This window comes from Ranitomeya imitator, chromosome 6 (genome assembly GCF_032444005.1).
Source record: "Ranitomeya imitator isolate aRanImi1 chromosome 6, aRanImi1.pri, whole genome shotgun sequence".
Classification (NCBI taxonomy): Eukaryota; Metazoa; Chordata; class Amphibia; order Anura; family Dendrobatidae; genus Ranitomeya; species Ranitomeya imitator.
In genome coordinates this window covers 266,345,513-266,365,694 of record NC_091287.1, presented here as the reverse complement: position 1 = coordinate 266,365,694, position 20,182 = coordinate 266,345,513, and positions in this window count along the sequence as shown.

The window sequence follows — 20,182 nt, the reverse complement described above, 5'->3', positions numbered from 1 at the left end:
ATGTAAAAGAATAGGGTACTTAGTTGTCATGTTTTGTTTCATTGAAAAAAATCCATCTAAACATGACAAGTGATACCAAATCAGGATAGTCCCTACCTTCAGTATCTCATTTCGCTTTGTATCAGCACTAGTGATGAACAACCACAGAAAAAATGGTGGAAAACCATCTTTATTGATAAAAGATACATACATAGGTATCAGACAGGGGCGAGACTGAAACAGGCAGTAAAACACATCACCACATCACAAGCGAGAGCCCAAACATAGTAAAGATTGGTCACTAGCGCAAGTGCGCAGCACAATAATCAGAAATAATCCCATTAGTGTGACCTACCAAGTGGTGTATAGACCCGGCACGTGTGGGCTCCCACCCTCCCCCGGCACTAGCACTTGCGCTAGTGACCGATCTTTACTATGTGTGGGCTCTCGCTTGTGATGTGGTGATGTGTTTTACTGCCTGTTTCAGTCTCGCCCCGTCTGTATCTTTTATCAATAAGTTGTTTCTACTTTGGGTTAATTGCGGACGGTTTTCCACCATTTTTTCTGTGGTTGTTTATAATGGTTTATGGTGGGTCCTTATTGTCCTACTATCTGGGTGTGCATGCCTCCTATTTACTACATTGGTAGTTACGCAGATTTAGTATGAGGTATTCCTCCCATTGTGTGCATTTCTTTGTTTGTTAGCACTAGTGATGAGCAAGCAATAAGAAGCTTGAGTACTCGTTACTCGAGTCGAGCAAATATTAATACTTGGTGCTCAACCCACGTAACGAGAATATTGGAAGTCAATGGGAAACTCACGCATTTTTTTGGCACCCCCATAGGTCTTGAGGGGTCTAAAATTGCTGAAAATCATGGAAACAGTGCTGAAATAGCATAGGAACAGCATAGGGAAGATGTCTGACTCTTCTCTCAATCCCAGGTCGTTGCTGATAATAATGTTTTCAGAAAATGTCACCACTTTTAAGGAGTAACCATAAAACATACAAACCACAATTAGAATGGATGTGACTGAACAAAATGTTAAGAAACATTCTGAAAGTCACAATTTTTTCTTTAGGTCCATTAGGCGGCCATCACTATATGTATATTGCCATCAGGCAGCCCTTACTATTTTTAAAGGGTCTGAAATAGGTTGAGGATTGTAGGTTTAGGGGCAAGAGCCAAAGCTAAGTCTGGTCTGTAAGACCATTCAACAGCTTGTTGTCTCTTGGCTGAGGCAGTGCATCAGTGCTTTCACCTTGCGACTGATGTTGAGGGTGAGGAGGAGGTGCAGGAACTGCTGATGAATGTGGAGGAAACTCTGATTTTACCAGGGTCAGCAATCCTCGGTGTCGGTAGCACGTGTTTCTTCCCAAGGTTCAATTGGATCCTGACCTCCACAGATCTTCAAAGTGTTCAAGAGTGGGATCACTTCTCTCCAGACACTTGACATGGTGGATGGTAAGAGGATTATGTGATCCAGAATCACAGCTACTGAGACTGGACCGTGTGGTAGATATGGGGGTGCTGGCAAAGTGACTGGAAGCATTATTTGCTATCCATCCAACAACCTTTTCACAATGATCTGGCTTCAAGAGTGGTGTTCCGCACCTCCCCTACAAAGTGGGACAGGAAACTAAATTGACATGATGTGTGCTCCTGCGGCATGTACGGTTTCACATTGCCCACGGCCTCAGCCTCTGAACTGTCTATCAGCATCACATCCACTTCCTCATCCCTTACCATGCTCCTTGTCCATTTTAAATTACATATGATATATTCCTGTTGAGAAAACTTTGCAGACACTATTACAATGCCTGCAACATTTGCCCTATAAAGATGGATGTATAAGACTGCAGTATCAATATAGCAATATGTTTTTTTAACAAACAACCATACTACGATAAATGCCGTAAAAATTTCACAGCTCAAAAAATGCAGTATATTACAATGCCAGGAAAATTTGCACAACTTAGAAGACCTTACAATGCCAGGAAAATTTGCACACCTCAGAAGACCTTATGACTGCAGTATCAGTATAGTAATGCTTTTGAAATCTAACCAAGTCTGTATGCTTTTACCGCACAACTTCCACAGTAAAAATGGTGTACAATATTTCTCTCCTCAATAAAAAAATTCCCAGGATTAAGAGCAAAAGAATGTTATGAACCCCGAAAAGGGGTTTTGGTATCAGTTAAAAGGCTGAAGCACAAAAGACATGCACTTGACCTTGTCCGGTAATACACTATCCCTTCAGCACTCTCTGGTAACAGCAGTATTACTATTTATTTTAATTAGCCCTAAGAAGGGCTGTTGTTGCTACTTAAAAAAATATAAAGATGATTGAATCCCTGGCTAATATGTAGCTACAGTTCTGTCCCTCTCTCACCAGCACCTCACCCTACTTTGTCTGTTTCCAGGCTACAGTGTGTCTTATTTAGTCCAAATGATACTATGTTACAAACAGTAAGGTCTCATACTCCCTTGCGAGAAACTCGGATGAGTGTCACACGTCAATACCTGCACTGCACCCGGCACTCAGGAGCCGAGCGTGTGGCCACATAGCAATACATACACCCGCACTCTCCGCTCCTGAGTGCCGGGTATTGACATGCGAGACTCATCCGAGTTTCTCGCAAGTGAGTATGAGCCCTAATGCCAATGCTAAGATGGCTACGGTATTACAGTGATTGGCAGGCAATCCCCACATGTTATTGGCTGTCTAAAAAGTGCCAAACATATGGGGCTGGGAATCAAGATACCACTAGAGCATTAAAAAAATAATCGCTAAGTAAAGAGCATCCCGAACACACTGATGCTCGAGCGAGTCAGAAGTAGTGACGAGCACGCTTGATCATCATTAGTCAGAATGCCTCATTTTACACCTGCCTGTGGAAAGCTAAATTGACAAGTTGCACAGTCCAAAGTAGAATGCCGGAACCCCATATGTACATAGTAGCAGGAACTAAAGCAAATGCGAAAGCATGGGTCAACAAACCTGTTAGTATAATACAGTGCACATTCACACTTTGGCAATTAAAAGACAAATATAACCTAGAATACAAACAATGAATAGATAAACAACAGGTTTTTTTTAGGTTATATTTGTCTGTTAAATGCCACAATGTGAATGTGGGTTAGAGATTATATTTATATCAATAGTTGAGCTGGCCCATGTTTTCAATTTTGTGTCTGCCCATAAACTAGTTAATGACTACATTTTCGGTTTTGTCACTTTCAAGAAAAATAGCTTAACACATTTTCAGGTCCATTTATTCCAATTGCTCCTTGTAAAAATAACAAATTTAGGAAAAAATCATCATTTTAGTCGGAAACAAACATCATTTTACCTTTCCTCATAGATTCCTTAAGGGTTGTACAGTATTTTAAAAAAATACTTTTCATTTTAGGGGTGTCAGCTATTTTAGCATGTCGGAGAGTTTGCAAATGTGTCATGGAGTCTGCATTGCTCTGCAAATATCAAATAACTAGCCTTCCTTTCCAAGCCGTGTCATTTGCATAAACAGTAGTGTCCAGCCACATATGAAGTATTGGCCTATTTCCAAGAAATTGTACAATATACGATGGGGTTTATTTTCTCCTGTTATACTTGTGAAAATCAAATATTTGGGCTTAAAGAAACATTTTCATGGACATAAAATGAACAAACTGTTGTTAAGAAACTGTTGTCAATACATCCCTAGATGCATTCTCTTTGCGGTGAAGTTTTCAAAATGGTGTCACTTGAAGGGAATTTATGTGGTTTTGACACAATAGGGGCTCTGCAAATGCAACATGATGTCCACATTACATTCTAGCCAAACTTGGCTGGTAGGTCCCCCTTTACCAGGCTCTTAGTGAAGCGTTCACCAGGCTGTTAAGGCATACTCCATCAGGCTTTTAGGACACTCTGTACCAGGTTCTTAGGGTTCTTTACACCAGGCTGTTAGGGCTATCTGGACCGTCCTGTTAGGGCACTCTGCACTAGGCTGTTAGGGCACTCTACAACCAATCGATAGGGCACCTTGCACCAGGCTAATAGAATGGCGGCACAACCCCTGATCTGGCTTTTATACAGGCATGGCCACATGGTGCGTGTGCCAATCACAGCCATGCTAATACTTGGCATGACTCTGCAAGTTCTCACAACTTTAAAGCTTGTTCATTGGCTGAGCTACCTGCCTTCCAACACACGTTTGACAGTGTCATATCACATAAAATAGTTAATTGATAATATTTCCTACATGTCTGCTTAACATCATAACAATTTTTTGAACAATTTTATTTTTATTAGGAAGTTATAAGGGTTAAAAGTTGACCAGCGATTTTCCATTTTTTTCAACAAAATTTGCTGAACCATTTTTTTGGGGATCACCTCATATTTGAAGTGACTTTGAGGAGCCAATATGACTGTAAATACCCAAAAGTGACACTATTCTTAAAACTGCACCCCTAAAGGTACTCAAAACAACATTTATGAAGTTTAATAACTCTACAAGTGCTTCATAGGAATTAATGTAATGTGGAAGGAAAACATAAACATTTACTTTGCTTTCACAAAAAAATTCCTTTAGACTTATTTTTTTACTTTCACAAGGGTAACAGGAGAAAATGTACCTTACAATTTGTTGTGTAATTTCTCCTGAGCATGACGATACCCTACATGTGGGGGAAAACCACTGTTTGGGCACACATAAGAGCTCAGAAAGCAGAAAGCGCCATTTCACTTTCTGAATGTAAAATTTACTGGCATAATTAGCGGAAGCCATGACCGGTTTGGAGAGCCCTTAATGTGACTAAACAGTAGAACCACCACAAGTGACCCCAATTTGGAAACTAAAATAATAGAATCATAGAATGATAGAGTTGGAAGGAACCTCCTGGGTCATCTGGTCCAACCACCTGCTCAAAACAGGATTCCTTAAATCATCCCAGACAGATGTCTGTCCAGCCTCTGTTTGAAAGCTTCCATGGAAGGAGAACTCACCACTAGTGTTGAGCATTCCGATACCGCAAGTATCGGGTATCGGCCGATACTTGCGGTATCGGAATTCCGATACCGAGATCCGATATTTGTGTGATATCGGGTATCGGTATCGGAAGTGTAAAATAAAGAATTAAAATAAAAAATATTGTTATATTCACCTCTCCGGCGGCCCCTGGACATCAGCGGGAGGATCCGGCGTCCGGCACGGCTTCTTTCTTCAAAATGCGCGCCTTTAGGACCTGTGGTATGACGTCCCGGCTTCTGATTGGTCGCGTGCCGCCCATGTGACCGCCACGCGACCAATCAGAAGCCGCGACGTCATTCCTCAGCTAAAGTCCTAGAATGAGCGCCTTTTAGGACCTGAGGAATGACGTCGCGGCTTCTGATTGGTCGCGTGGCGGTCACATGGGCGGCACGCGACCAATCAGAAGCCGGGACGTCATTCCACAGGTCCTAAAGGCGCGCATTTTGAAGAAAGAAGCCGTGCCAGACGCCGGATCCTCCCGCTGATGTCCAGGGGCCGCCGGAGAGGTGAATATAACAATATTTTTTATTTTAATTCTTTATTTTACACTTTAATATGGATCCCAGGGCCTGAAGGAGAGTTTCCTCTCCTTCAGACCCTGGGATCCATGAGGATACATTCCGATACTTGATGTCCCATTGACTTGTATTGGTATCGGATATCGGTATCGGTGATATCCGATATTTTTCGGGTATCGGCCGATACTATCCGATACCGATACTTTCAAGTATCGGACGGTATCGCTCAACACTACTCACCACCTCTCGTGGCAGCCTGTTCCACTCATTGATCTCCCTAACTGTCAAAAGGTTGTTTTCTAATATCTAATCCATGTCTCCTCCCATTCAGTTTCATCCCATTGCTTCTAGTCTCTCCTTGTGCAAATGAGATTAAAGATGATCCTTCTACAATGTGACAGCCCTTGAGATATTTGCAGACAGCTATTAAGTTTCCTCTAAGTCTTCTTTTTTGCAAGCTAAAAATTCCCAAATCCTGTAACCGTCAATCATAGACCTGTAGAAGAGCTGGTAGAGCGCGAAACAGCTGTTGTCTTTCCCTGCTCACTTCCACTATATCCGTTCTCCCCCGAGCCGTGAACACGCTACTATGGATTTTTTATCTCCAATAAAGGATTGAACCACGCCATCTGGTGAGTGCTGCCGCATTTTTTTCTTTGTTGAATTCATATTGGAATGCCTGTTTTTCCTCATGCGAGCACCTCCAGCTACTGAAGTCTAAACACCCACAAGTGACTGCGTTTTACCAGTATCTTATTCACAGGCTGTACAGCGCCACGATTCTCTTCATTGCCTGAATAATCATAGGACATGGTTGGCAGACCGGTCACCATTCTGGTCGCTCTTCTCTGAACGTGCTCCAGTTTGTAGATGTTTTTTTTTTTTAAATGTGGTGCCCAAAACTAGACACAGTATTCCAGGTGAGGTCTGATCAAAAAGGAGTAGAGGGCAATAATGACTTTGCATGATCTAGACTATATGCTTCTGTTAATACATCCTAGAATTGCATTTGCCTTTTTGCTGCTGCATCACACTGTTGACTCATGTTCAGTTTATGATCTATTAGGATACCAAAGTGTTTTTCACATGTGCTGTTACTTAGCCCTAGTCCTCCCTTTCTGTATATGCTTTATTAATTTTTATTGTCCAGATGTAGTACTTTGCATTTTTCCTTGTTAAAAACCATTCTGTTAATTGCTGCCCACTGCTCCAGTTTATTTATATCTTTTTGAATCTCTCTCTATCTCTTCTCTAGTATTAAGGTACCTTCACACATAACGATATCGTTAAAGATATCGTTGCTATTTGTGACGTAGCAACGATATCATTAATGAAATCGTTATGTGTGACAGCGACCAACGATCAGGCCCCTGCTGGGAGATCGTTGGTCGCTGAATAAAGTCCAGAACTTTATTTCGTCGCTGGACTCCTGCTGACATCGCTGGATCGGCGTGTGTGACACCGATCCAGCGATGTCTTCACTGGTAACCAGGGTAAACATCGGGTAACTAAGCGCAGGGCCGCGCTTAGTAACCCGATGTTCACCCTGGTTACCATCCTAAAAGTAAAAAAAAACAAACACTACATACTTACCTACAGCCGTCTGTCCTCCAGCGCTGTGCTCTGCACTCCTCCTGTACTGTCTGTGAGCCGGAAAGCAGAGCGGTGACGTCACCGCTCTGCTTTCCGGCTCCCAGACAGTACAGGAGGAGAGCAGAGAAGCAGAGCACAGCGCTGGAGGACGGACGGCTGTAGGTAAGTATGTAGTGTTTGTTTTTTTTTACTTTTAGCATGGTAACCAGGGTAAACATCGGGTTACTAAGCGCGGCCCTGCGCTTAGTTACCCGATGTTTACCCTGGTTACCGGCATCGTTGGTCGCTGGAGAGCTGTCTGTGTGACAGCTCTCCAGCGACCAAACAGCGACGCTGCAGCGATCCGGATCGTTGTCGGTATCGCTGCAGCATCGCTTAATGTGAAGGGGCCTTTAGCTATCCCTCCTAGCTTTGTGTCATCAGCAAGCTTAATCAATGTACCCTGAATTTCTTCATCTAAATCATTGATAAAGATGTTGAACAATACAGGGCCCAGGACAGAACCCTGTGGAACCCCACTTGAGACATTCTTCCAAATGGATGTGCAGCCGTTTACAACCACTCTTTGGGTCCAATCACTAAGCCAGATATAAATCCACCCAACAGTTGCCTTGTCCATTCCATACTTAGTCATTTTTTTCAATAAGAATGGTGTTAGATACTTTTGTCAAATGCTTTGCTGAAGTCAAGATATACTATATGAACAGCATTTTCCTGATCCACCCAGTGATTCAGTCATAGAAGGAAATTAAGTTAGTCTGACATGACTTATTAGCTACAAACCCATGCTGACTCTGGTTAATCACTTCATTCTTAACTAGGTACTTACATACAAGTTGTTTAATAATTTGTTCAAAGATCTTTCCTGATATGGAAGTCAGACTCACCGGCCAAGAGTTCCAGGGGTCGACCTTCTTCCCCTTTTTGAAGATAGGAACAACATTTGCTCTTCTCCAGTCTTCTGGGACTTCTCCTGTTCTACAAGAATTTTCAAAGATTATGGAAAGGGGTTCAAAAATTTCTTCTGTTCTTCTGCTACCTCCATCAGTACTCTGGGGTTTAATTCTTCTGGACCTGGAGACTTGAATTCATTTATGTTAGCTAAGTGTTTCCTTACTATCTTTCTGTTTATAGATATCCTGGATTCTTCTATTCCTTTAATAGGACAGACCCCTAAGAGAACTTATCTAGATTTATATTGAGCACCTTGATCACCAAGGTGCTTCACAGAAATTTTTAACGTTGAGCAGTGAAAATGAAAAAAAATCACATTTTACCCACAAAAATCTGTTTTAGCTTCAAATTTCGCATTTTAATAAAAGTAACAGGAGAAATTGCTCCATACAAATTGTTGAGCAATTTCTCCTGAGTGCACAGATACCTAATATGTTGATGAAAAAAACTGTTTGGGCACACGGCAGGGCTTGGAAAGGAAGAATCATCTTATGACTTTTTGAATGCAAAATTTGCTGGAAAAATTAGTGGATGTCATGTCGCATTTGGAGAGCCCCTGATGTGCCTAGACAGTGGAAACCCCCACAAGTTACACCATTTTGGAAGACCCCTTTGGGAACTTATCTGGATGTATATTGAGCACCTTGAACCCCCAGGTGCTTCACATAAGTTCATAATGTTAAGCCGTTAAAATAAAAATAAAAATTTTTTGCGACTGACCGAGTAGGACGCTAGTGTGAAAGTAGCCTTATTTGTAGATTTTTGAAAAAATATTTGTACACTTTAAAAAATTTTTTTTACTTATTTTACATTGTCCCAGGATGGGATGTAACTCTTGTTATGGTCTGGTGATTATGGAGCGACATGAGACTAGCTCTGAGCAGGTGGTATCTATACTGACCGCAAACCCTAAGCTCAACACACAACTAGAAGCAGCCGTGGATTGCTCCTAACTCTCCCTAGGCAACTCGTCACAGCCTAAGAGCTAACTACCCCTAAAGATAGAAGCAGGAAAACTATCTTGCCTCAGAGAAAATCCCCAAAGGAAAGACAGCCCCCCACATGTAATGACTGTGAGCGGAGAAGGAAATGACATACGTAGTATGAAACAAGATTGAGCACAGGAGGCCACTTCTAGCTAGAAAGGAAAGTACAGAAAAGAGCTCTGTGCGGTCAGTAATAAAACCTAGAAAAAGTCCACCGCAGAGAAATGCAAAAATCTCCACACCTAACTAAAGGTGTGGAGGGCAAACTCTGCTGCCCAGAGCTTCCAGTTTAGCTAAATAGATCCATACTGATAAACTGGACAAATGAGCAAAAAACAAGACAGTACAAAACAACAAGTCCACAATAAGTGAACTGCAAAGGACATGGAAAGACTTAGCTTAGCAGAACTTGGTCAGAGTGTCAGGAGAATCCAAAGAGCATTGACTCCAGGCAGAGACAATTGACAACTGGCATTGAATGAGGGCTAAGGCCAGACTAATATAGCCGAGCCCAAAAGACAATCAAAGGAAACAGCTGAGAAGCTAAATCCAAGAAGCAGTCATACCACTAAAGACCACAGGAGGAGCCCAAGAGCAGAACTCACAAAAATACTACTTACAACCAAGAACAGAATTCACAACAGTACTCCCCCTTGAGGTGGGGTCACCGAACCCTCACCAGAGCCCCCAGGCCGATCAGGACGAGCCAAATGAAAAGCACGAACCAACTCAGCGGCATGAACATCGGAGGCAACAACCCAAGAATTATTCTTCTGGCCATAACCCTTCCACTTGACAAGATACTGAAGCTTCCGCCTAGAAAAACGAGAATCCAAGATTTTTTCAACCACATATTCCAACTCCCCCTCAACCAACACTGGGGCAGGAGGATCAACAGATGGAACAACGGGCTTCACATATCTCCGCAACAAAGATCTATGGAAAACATTATGGATGGAAAAAGAAGCAGGAAGGCCCAAACGAAAAGACACAGGATTGATAATCTCAGAAATCTTATAAGGACCAATAAACTGAGGCTTGAACTTAGGGGAAGAAACCTTCACAGGGACATGACAAGAGGATGACCAGACCAAATCCCCCATACGAAGCCGAGGACCAACACACCGACGGCGGTTAGCAAAACACTGAGCCCTTTCCTGGGACAACGTCAAATTGTCCACCACATGAGCCCAAATCCGCTGCAACCTATCCACCACAGAATCCACACCAGGACAATCAGAAGGCTCAACCTGCCATGAAGATAAACGAGGATGGAAACCAAAATTACAAAAGAAAGGCGAAACCAAAGTAGCCGAACTGGCCCGATTATTAAGGGCAAACTCGGCCAATGGCAAAAAAGTCACCCAATCATCCTGATCAGCAGACACAAAGCATCTCAAATAGGTTTCCAAAGTTTTATTAGCTCGCTCAGTTTGGCCATTTGTCTGAGAATGGAACGCCGAAGAAAAAGACAAATCAATCCCCATCCTAGCACAAAAGGCCCGCCAAAACCTGGAAACAAACTGGGAACCTCTGTCAGACACAATATTCTCCGGAATGCCATGCAAACGAAACACATGTTGAAAAAACAATGGAACCAAATCAGAGGAGGAAGGCAATTTAGGCAAAGGTACCAAATGGACCATTTTAGAGAACCGGTCACAAACCACCCAGATAACAGACATCCTCTGGGACACAGGAAGATCTGAAATAAAATCCATGGAAATATGCGCCCAAGGCCTCTCCGGAATGGGCAAAGGTGAAAGCAACCCACTAGCACGGGAACAGCAAGGCTTAGCCCGGGCACAAGTCCCACAGGATTGCACAAAAGCACGCACATCTCACGACAAGGAAGGCCACCAAAAGGACCTAGCAACCAAATCTCTGGTACCAAAAATTCCAGGATGACCGGCCAACACAGAACAATGGACTTCAGAAATTACCTTACCTGTCCATCTATCAGGAACAAACAGCTTCCCCACAGGACAACGGTCAGGCTTATCAGCCTGAAACTCCTGAAGTACCCACCGCAAATCAGGGGAGATGGCAGAAAGAATCACCCCCTCCTTGAGGATCGCAGCCGGCTCAAAAACTCCCGGAGAATCAGGCGAAAAACTCCTAGAAAGGGCATCAGCCTTCACATTCTTAGATCCCGGAATATACGAGACCACAAAATCAAAACGTGAGAAAAATAGAGACCACCGAGCCTGTCTAGCATTCAACCGTTTAGCAGACTCGAGGTAAATCAGATTCTTGTGATCAGTCAAGACCATCACGCGATGCTTGGCTCCCTCAAGCCAATGTCGCCACTCCTCAAATGCCCACTTCATAGCCAACAACTCCCGATTGCCGACATCATAATTACGCTCAGCAGGCGAAAACATTCTGGAGAAGAAAGCACATGGTTTCATCAAGGAACCATCAGAATTCCTCTGTGACAAAACGGCCCCTGCCCCAATCTCAGAAGCGTCAACCTCAACCTGAAAAGGAAGAGACACATCCGGCTGACTAAAGACAGGGGCAGAAGTAAATCGGCATTTAAGTTCCTGAAAAGCCTCAACAGCCTCAGAGGACCAGTTAGTCACATCAGCGCCTTTTTTAGTCAAATCGGTCAGGGGTTTAACCACACAAGAGAAGTCAGCAACGAAACGGCGATAAAAATTAGCAAAGCCCAAAAATTTTTGAAGGCTCCTCACAGATGTCGGTTGAATCCAGTCATGAATGGCTTGGACCTTAACAGGATCCATTTCAATAGACGAAGGGGAAAAAATAAACCCCAAAAAAGAAACCTTCTGAACTCCAATGTTATGACCTGGTGGTAAGGACAATAATGGACCTGGTGGTTAAGAGCACACGGAATGACCTGATAGTTACTAATAATATAGGACGAGCTCTGAGACGTGGGAACTCTGCTGACCGCAATCCCTAATCCTATCACACACACTAGAAATAGCCGTGGATTGCTCCTAACGCTCCCTATGCAACTCGACACAGCCTAAGAAACTAGCTAGCCCTAGAGATAGAAAAATAATGCCTACCTTGCCTCAGAGAAATTCCCCAAAGGAAAAGGCAACCCCCACATATAATGACTGTGAGTAAAGATGAAAATTACAAACACAGAGATGAAATAGATTTAGCAAAGTGAGGCCCGACTTACTGAACAGACAGAGGATAGGAAAGATAACTTTGCGGTCAGCACAAAAAACTACAAAAAGACCATGCAGAGGGCGCAAAAAGACTCTCCGCACCGACTCACGGTGCTGAGGCGCTCCCTCTGCGTCCCAGAGCTTCCAGCAAGCAAGACAAAAATCAAAATGGCAAGCTGGACAGAAAAATAGCAAAACAGAGAAAAACAAGCAGGAACTTAGCTTCAGCTGGGAAGACAGGTCACAAGAACGATCCAGGAGAGAACTAGACCAATACTGGAACATTGACAGGTGGCATGGAGCAATGATCTAAGTGGAGTTAAATAGAGCAGCCAGCTAACGAATTAACCTCATCACCTGTGGAAGGAACCTCAGAAGCCGCAGCTCCACTCACAACCACCAGAGGAAGCCCATGGACAGAACCAGCCGAAGTACCATTCATGACCACAGGAGGGAGCTTGACAACAGAATTCACAACAGTACCCCCCCTTGAGGAGGGGTCACCGAACCCTCACCAGAGCCCCCAGGCCGACCAGGACGAGCCAAATGAAAGGCACGAACCAGATCGGCAGCATGAACATCGGAGGCAAAGACCCAGGAATTATCTTCCTGACCATAACCATTCCACTTGACCAGGTACTGGAGTTTCCGTCTCGAAATACGAGAATCCAAAATCTTCTCCACCACATACTCCAACTCCCCCTCAACCAACACCAGGGCAGGAGGATCAACGGATGGAACCACAGGCGCCACGTATCTCCGCAACAATGACCTATGGAATACATTATGGATAGCAAAAGAAGCTGGAAGGGTCAAACGAAATGACACAGGATTGAGAACCTCAGAAATCTTATACGGACCAATGAAACGAGGCTTAAACTTAGGAGAGGAAACCTTCATAGGAACATAACGAGACGACAATCAAACCAAATCCCCAACACGAAGTCGGGGACCCACACAGTGCCGGCGGTTAGCGAAACGCTGAGCCTTCTCCTGGGACAATGTCAAATTGTCCACCACATGAGTCCAAATCTGCTGCAACCTATCCACCACAGTATCTACACCAGGACAGTCCGAAGACTCAACCTGCCCTGAAGAGAAACGAGGATGTAAACCAGAATTGCAGAAAAACGGCGAGACCAAAGTAGCCGAGCTGGCCCGATTATTAAGGGCGAACTCAGCCAAAGGCAAAAAGGACACCCAATCATCCTGATCAGCAGAAACAAAGCATCTCAGATATGTTTCCAAAGTCTGATTAGTTCGTTTGGTTTGGCCATTTGTCTGAGGATGGAAAGCCGAGGAAAAAGACAAATCAATGCCCATCCTAGCACAAAAGGCTCGCCAAAACCTCGAAACAAACTGGGAACCTCTGTCCGAAACGATGTTCTCCGGAATGCCATGTAAACGAACCACATGCTGGAAAAACAATGGCACCAAATCAGAGGAGGAAGGCAATTTAGACAAGGGTACCAAATGGACCATCTTAGAGAAGCGATCACAAACCACCCAAATGACCAACATCTTTTGAGAGACAGGGAGATCCGAAATAAAATCCATAGAGATATGCGTCCAGGGCCTCTTCGGGACCGGCAAGGGCAAAAGCAACCCACTGGCACGGGAACAGCAGGGCTTAGCCCGAGCACAAGTCCCACAGGACTGCACAAAAGAACGCACATCCCGCGACAAAGACGGCCACCAAAAGGATCTAGCCACCAAATCTCTGGTACCAAAGATTCCAGGATGACCAGCCAACACCGAACAATGAACCTCAGAGATAACTCTACTAGTCCATTTATCAGGGACAAACAGTTTCTCCGCTGGGCAACGGTCAGGTCTATCAGCCTGAAATTTTTGCAGCACCCGCCGCAAATCAGGGGAGATGGTAGACAAAATTACCCCCTCTTTGAGAATACCCGCCGGCTTAGGAACACCCGGAGAGTCGGGCACAAAACTCCTTGACAGGGCATCAGCCTTCACATTCTTAGAGCCTGGAAGGTACGAAACCACAAAATCAAAACGTGAGAAAAATAGCGACCAACGAGCCTGTCTAGGATTCAACCGTTTGGCAGACTCGAGATAAGTCAAATTCTTGTGATCCGTCAAGACCACCACGCGATGCTTGGCTCCTTCAAGCCAATGACGCCACTCCTCGAATGCCCACTTCATGGCCAACAACTCTCGATTGCCAACATCATAATTGTGCTCAGCAGGCGAAAACTTTCTAGAAAAGAAGGCACATGTTTTCATCACCGAGCCATCAGAACTTCTTTGCGACAAAACAGCCCCTGCTCCAATCTCAGAAGCATCAACCTCGACCTGAAACGGAAGCGAAACATCTGGCTGGCACAACACAGGGGCAGAAGAATAACGACGCTTCAACTCCTGAAAAGCTTCCACAGCCGCAGAAGACCAATTGACCACATCAGCACCCTTCTTGGTCAAATCAGTCAACGGTTTAGCAACACTAGAAAAATTATTGATGAAGCGACGATAAAAATTAGCAAAGCCCAGGAACTTTTGCAGACTCTTCACAGATGTCGGCTGAGTCCAATCATAAATGGCCTGGACTTTAACAGGGTCCATCTCGATAGTAGAAGGGGAAAAAAATGAAACCCAAAAATGAAACCTTCTGAACTCCAAAGAGACACTTTGACCCCTTCACAAACAAAGAATTTGCACGAAGGACCTGGAACACCATTCTGACCTGCTTCACGTGAGACTCCCAATCATCCGAGAAGACCAAAATATCATCCAAATATACAATCAAGAATTTATCCAGGTACTCTCGGAAGATGTCATGCATAAAGGACTGAAATACTGATGGAACATTGGAAAGCCCGAATGGCATAACCAGGTACTCAAAATGGCCCTCGGGCATATTAAATGCTGTTTTCCATTCATCGCCCTGTTTAATACGCACAAGATTATACGCACCACGAAGATCTATCTTGGTGAACCAACTAGCCCCCTTAATCCGAGCAAATAACTCCGACAGCAGCGGCAAAGGGTACTGAAATTTGACTGTGATCTTATTAAGAAGGCGGTAATCAATACAAGGTCTCAAAGAACCATCCTTCTTGGCCACAAAAAAGAACCCTGCTCCCAATGGTGACGACGACGGGCGAATATGACCCTTCTCCAAGGATTCCTTTACATAACTCCACATAGCAGCGTGCTCTGGCACAGATAAATTGAACAGTCGGCCCTTAGGAAACTTACTACCAGGAATCAAATTGATAGCACAATCGCAATCCCTATGAGGAGGTAGGGCACTGGATTTGGGCTCATCAAATACATCCCGGTAATCCGACAAAAACTCCGGGACTTCAGAAGGGGTGGATGACGAAATAGACAAAAATGGAACATCACCATGTACCCCCTGACAACCCCAGCTGGACACAGACATAGATTTCCAATCCAATACTGGATTATGGACCTGTAGCCATGGCAACCCCAAAACGACCACATCATGCAGATTATGCAACACCAAAAAGCGAATATCGTCCTGATGTGCAGGAGCCATGCACATGGTCAATTGGGTCCAGTACTGAGGCTTATTCTTGGCCAAAGGCGTAGCATCAATTCCTCTCAATGGAATAGGATACTGCAAGGGCTCCAAGAAAAAACAACAGCGCCTAGCAAACTCCAAGTCCATCAAATTCAGGGCAGCGCCTGAATCCACAAATGCCATAACAGAATAGGATGACAAAGAGCAAATCAGAGTAACGAACAAAAGAAATTTCGAATGTACCGTACTAATGGTAGCAGACCTAGCGAAACGCTTAGTGCGCTTAGGACAATCGGAGATAGCATGAGTGGAATCACCACAGTAAAAACACAGGCCATTCAGACGTCTGTGTTCTTGCCGTTCAGCTCTGGTCAAAGTCCTATCACATTGCATAGGCTCAGGTCTATGCTCAGATAATACCGCCAAATGGTGCACTGCTTTACGCTCACGCAAGCGTCGATCGATCTGAATGGCCAAAGACATAGACTCATTCAGACCAGCAGGCATGGGAAATCCCACCATGACATCCTTAAGGGCTTCAGAGAGACCCTTTCTGAAAATTGCTGCCAGGGCACATTCATTCCACTGAGTGAGTACAGACCACTTACTAAACTTCTGACAATATATTTCTACCTCATCCTGACCCTGACACAGAGCCAGCAAGATATTCCCTGCCTGATCCACTAAATTAGGTTCATCATACAGCAATCCGAGCGCCAGAAAAAACACATCAACATCACGCAATGTCGGATCTCCTGGCGCAAGGGAAAATGCCCAGTCTTGAGGGTCGCCACGTAACAAAGAAATAATGATTTTCACTTGTTGAACAGGGTCACCTGAGGAGCGAGGTTTCAAAGCAAGAAACAATTTACAATTATTTTTGAAATTCAGAAACTTAGATCTATCCCCAAAAAACAAATCAGGAATTGGAATCCTAGGCTCTAACATCGGATTCTGAACCACAAAATCTTGAATGTTTTGTACCCTTGCAGTGAGATTATCCATACAAGAGGACAGACCTTGAATGTCCATATCTACACCTGTATCCTGACCACCCAGAGGTAAAGGGGAAAAGAGAGACAAAACACACTGCAAAGAAAAAAAAATGGTCCCAGAACTTCTCTTATCCCTCTATTGAGATGCTTTAATACTTTGGGCCACCTGTACTGTTATGACCTGGTGGTAAGGACAATAATGGACCTGGTGGTTAAGAGCACACGGAATGACCTGATAGTTACTAATAATATAGGACGAGCTCTGAGACGTGGGAACTCTGCTGACCGCAATCCCTAATCCTATCACACACACTAGAAATAGCCGTGGATTGCTCCTAACGCTCCCTATGCAACTCGACACAGCCTAAGAAACTAGCCAGCCCTATAGATAGAAAAATAAAGCCTACCTTGCCTCAGAGAAATTCCCCAAAGGAAAAGGCAGCCCCCCACATATAATGACTGTGAGTAAAGATGAAAATTACAAACACAGAGATGAAATAGATTTAGCAAAGTGAGGCCCGACTTACTGAACAGACAGAGGATAGGAAAGGTAACTTTGCGGTCAGCACAAAAAACTACAAAAAGACCACGCAGAGGGCGCAAAAAGACCCTCCGCTCCGACTCACGGTGCGGAGGCGCTCCCTATGCGTCCCAGAGCTTCCAGCAAGCAAGAAAAAAATCAAAATAGGAAGCTGGACAGAAAAATAGCAAAACAGAGAAAAACAAGCAGGAACTTAGCTTCAGCTGGGAAGACAGGTCACAAGAACAATCCAGGAGAGAACTAGACCAATAATGGAACATTGACAGGTGGCATGGAGCAATGATCTAAGTGGAGTTAAATAGAGCAGCCAGCTAACGAATTAACCTCGTCACCTGTGGAAGGAACCTCAGAAGCCGCAGCTCCACTCACAACCACCAGGGGAAGCCCATGGACAGAACCAGCCGAAGTACCATTCATGACCACAGGAGGGAGCTTGACAACAGAATTCACAACACTCCAAATAGGCACTTAGACCCCTTCACAAATAGAGCATTATCACGAAGGATCTGAAATACCATCCTGACCTGCTTCACATGAGACTCCCAATCATTAGAAAAAATCAAAATATCATCCAAATACACAATCAAGAATTGGTCAAGATAATTGCAGAAAATATCATGCATAAAGGACTGAAACACAGAAGAAGCATTAGAAAGCCCGAAAGGCATCACCAGGTATTCAAAATGGCCTTCGGGCGTATTAAATGCAGTTTTCCATTCGTCACCCTTTCTAATACGAACAAGATTATATGCCCCTCGAAGGTCAATCTTGGTAAACCAAATAGCCCGCTTAATCCTAGCAAATAAATCAGAGAGCAAAGGTAAAGGATATTGGAATTTGACCGTGATCTTATTAAGAAGGCGATAATCAATACAGGGTCTTAACCCCTCTGTGACCTTAGACGTACTATCCCGTCGAGGTGCCCTGGGCTTATCTGACCCTGGACGGGATAGTACGTCATAGCGATCGGCAGCGCTCACGGGGGGAGCGCCGCCGATCGCGGCCGGGTGTCAGCTGCTTATCGCAGCTGACATCCGGCACTATGTGCCAGGAGCGGTCACGGACCGCCCCCGGCACATTAACCCCTGGCACACCGCGATCAAACATGATCGCGATGTGCCGGCGGTGCAGGGAAGCATCGCGCAGGGAGGGGGCTCCCTGCGGGCTTCCCTGAGCCCCCCGCAGCAACGCGATGTGATCGCATTGCTGCGGGGGTCTTACCTCCCTCCCTGCCTGCCCGAGCCCCGGATCCAAGATGGCCGCGGATCCGGGTCCTGCAGGGAGGGAGGTGGCTTCACAGAGCCTGCTCAGAGCAGGCACTGTGAAGCAGCCTGCACTGCTCTCAGATCGGTGATCTGACAGAGTGCTGTGCAAACTGTCAGATCACCGATCTGTGATGTCCCCCCCTGGGACAAAGTAAAAGAGTAAAAAAAAAAATTTCTAAATGTGTAAAAAAAAATAAAAAAAAATATTCCAAAATAATGAAAAAAATATATATATATTATTCCCATAAATACATTTCTTCATCTAAATAAAAAAAAAACCAATAAAAGTACACATATTTAGCATCGCCGCGTCCGTAACGACCCGACCTATAAAACTGTCCCACTAGTTAACCCCTTCAGTAAACACCGTAAGAAAAAAAAAAAAACGAGGCAAAAAACAACGCTTTATTATCATACCGCCGAACAAAAAGTGGAATAGCACGCGATCAAAAAGACAGATATAAATAACCATGGCACCACTGAAAACGTCATCTTGTCCCACAAAAAACGAGCCGCCATACAGCATCATCAGCAAAAAAATAAAAAAGTTATAGTCCTGAGAATAAAGCGATGCAAAAATAATTATTTTTTCTGTAAAATAGTTTTTATCGTATAAAAGCGCCAAAACATAAAAAAATGATATAAATGAGGTATCGCTGTAATCGTACTGACCCGAAGAATAAAACTGCTTTATCAATTTTACCAAACGCGGAACGGTATAAACGCCTTCCCCAAAAGAAATTCATGAATAGCTGGTTTTTGGTCATTCTGCCTCACAAAAATCGGAATAAAAAGCGATCAAAAAATGTCACATGCCCGAAATTGTTTTCAATAAAAAGGTCAACTCGTCCCGCAAAAAACAAGACCTCATATGACTCTTTGGACCAAAATATGGAAAAATTATAGCTCTCAAAATGTGGTATTGCAAAAAATATTTTTTGCAATAAAAAGCGTCTTTCAGTGTGTGACGGCTGCCAATCATAAAAATCCGCTAAAAAACTCGCTATAAAAGTAAACCAAACCCCCCTTCATCACCCCCTTAGTTAGGGAAAAATAAAAAAAAATGTATTTATTTCCATTTTCCCATTAGGGCTAGGGTTAGGGCTAGGGTTAGGATTAGGGCTAGGGTTAGGGTTAGGGCTAGGGTTAGGGCTAGGGTTAGGGTTAGGGCTAGGGTTAGGGCTAGGGTTAGGGTTAGAGCTAGAGTTAGGGCTAGGATTAGGGCTAGGGCTAGGGTTAGGGCTAGGGTTAGGGCTAGGGTTAGGGCTAGAGTTAGGGCTAGAGTTAGGGCTAGGATTAGGGCTAGGGTTAGGGTTAGGGTTAGGGTTAGGGCTAGGGTTAGGGCTAGGGCTAGGGTTAGGGTTGGGGCTACAGTTAGGGTTGGGGCTAAAGTTAGGGTTAGGGTTAGATTACAGTTACAGTTGGGAATAGGGTTGGGATTAGGGTTAGGGGTGTGTCAGGGTTAGAGGTGTGGTTAGGGTTACCATTGGAATTAGGGTTAGGGGTGTGTTTAGATTAGGGTTTCAGTTATAATTGGGGGGTTTCCACTGTTTCGGCACATCAGGGGCTCTCCAAACACAACATGGCGTCCGATCTCAATTCCAGCCAATTCTGCGTTGAAAAAGTAAAACAGTGCTCCTTCCCTTCCGAGCTCTCCCGTGTGCCCAAACAGGAGTTTACCC